The following is a 2500-nucleotide window of genomic DNA, read 5'->3' on the forward strand; positions in this document are numbered from 1 at the left end:
CGAGGACCGGGCCGCGGGGACGCTAAGCCCCGAAATCATCTTAAGATAACCTCAAGATAACCTCAAGATAGATCGTGGAAATGTAAGAGCCCCTAGCAATAGATAATCTAGTTCATTCTAACCTAAATTAGCTTAGTCTATCCTGACATCTAAACCTAATCTAACCCAACATAGCTTTCTTAGGATTATATGGTAGGATTATAGTTAGAATCACTGATCTAATTAGTGTCTAATTAAACCACATGTCTACAGCCAGGATATATATATATATATATATATATATATATATATATATATATATATATATATATATATATATATATGTATATATATATATATATATATATATATATATATATATATGTATATATATATATATATATATATATATATATATATATATATATATATGTATATATGTATATATATATATATATATATATATATATATATATATATATATATATATATATATATATATATATATATATATATACATATATATATGTACACATATATCCGCCATTTTCGTGGGCAATTTGGTGTGACGAGGACCGAGCTGTAATCCAATTGTGAAGCTTCAATCACCTGGTTCCCACAATTACTACTCCAGACAGGTGTGTGGGCGGAACAGTTGGGCGTGAAGTGGGCGGGCTCTATGTGTGGTTAACATGGTGGCTACAGGGCTCTATGTGTGGTTAATATGGTGGCTACAGGGCTCTATGTGTGGTTAACATGGTGGCTGCAGAGCTCTATGTGTGGTTAACATGGTGGCTGCAGAGCTCTATGTGTGGTTAATATGATGCCTACAGGGCTCTATGTGTGGTTAATATGGTGCCTACAGGGCTCTATGTGTGGTTAACATGGTGGCTACAGAGCTCTATGTGTGGTTAATATGGTGGCTACAGGGCTGTATGTGTGGTTAATATGGTGGCTACAGGGCTCTATGTGTGGTTAATATGGTGCCTACAGGGCTCTATGTGTGGTTAACATGGTGGCTATAGGGCTATATGTGTGGTTAATATGGTGGCTACAGGGCTCTATGTGTGGTTAACATGATGGATGCAGAGCTCTATGTCTGGTTAACATGATAGATGCAGAGCTCTATGTGTGGTTAACATGGTAGCTGCAGAGCTCTATGTGTGGTTAATATGGTTGCTACAGGGCTCTATGTGTGGCTAATATGGTGGCTGCAGGGCTCTATGTCTGGTTAATATGGTGGCTACAGGGCTCTATGTGTGGTTAATATGATGCCTACAGGGCTCTATGTGTGGTTAATATGGTGGCTACAGAGCTCTATGTGTGGTTAACATGGTACCTACAGGGCTCTATGTGTGGTTAACATGGTGCCTACAGAGCTCTATGTGTGGTTAATATGGTGCCTACAGGGCTCTATGTGTGGTTAACATGGTAGCTGCAGAGCTCTATGTGTGGTTAATATGGTGGCTACAGGGCTCTATGTGTGGTTAATATGATGCCTACAGGGCTCTATGTGTGGTTAATATGGTGGCTACAGAGCTCTATGTGTGGTTAACATGGTGCCTACAGGGCTCTATGTGTGGTTAACATGGTGCCTACAGAGCTCTATGTGTGGTTAACATGGTGCCTACAGGGCTCTATGTGTGGTTAACATGGTGCCTACAGGGCTCTATGTGTGGTTAATATGATGCCTACAGGGCTCTATGTGTGGTTAACATGGTAGCTGCAGAGCTCTATGTGTGGTTAATATGGTGGCTACAGGGCTCTATGTGTGGCTAACATGCAGGACTCTAATCACCTAGACAATCATAGCATTATTGCTCTAAGTAAACCATGGATTAAAGAGCTCTTAACTACACTTTGCTAACAGGATTTTCAAATCCAGGATATATATCCAGGATCAATAATCCAATCCTGGATATATAATCCAGCATCGCCCCTTCACGAAAAAATATAAATTATATTATAGCATGATAAATTACGTTGAATTGTGTTATCAAAATACATAAATATATGGATAGAATAACATGATATCTATTAGAACTGCCCCCACCCCCCCTTGTATGGGAACTGTAAGGCTTATGCCAGTGTCTTTGTGTTTCTATTGGCTAATGGCAACACGTTATAGTTGCTAGTTAATGGGGGGTTGCCTCTTGACTATTTTATTTTTAGCTTTGAGCCTATTTTCCCTGTGATAGGTCTATTTTTTGGTCGTCTTTATTCCTTTCCTTTCTAAATTGTCTCTTCCCCTTAGTTTTTTCTCTCACTTCTACTCTGCCATTAACTCCCATTTGTTGCTATTCCCCCTACATTCTCTACCCTTATCACTCTCGTAATTTTCCCACTCATGGGGCATCTCTCCTGATGGTGTTCTCATGGGGTATCTCTCCTGCTGCTGTTCTCATGGGGCATGTCTCCTGATGCTGTTGTCATGGGGTATCTCTCCTGATGGTGTTCTTATGGGGCATCTCTCCTGTTGTTCTTCTCATGGGGCATCTCTCCTGATGCTCTTCTCATGGGT

This window comes from Procambarus clarkii, chromosome 61 (genome assembly GCF_040958095.1).
Source record: "Procambarus clarkii isolate CNS0578487 chromosome 61, FALCON_Pclarkii_2.0, whole genome shotgun sequence".
NCBI lineage: Eukaryota > Metazoa > Arthropoda > Malacostraca > Decapoda > Cambaridae > Procambarus > Procambarus clarkii.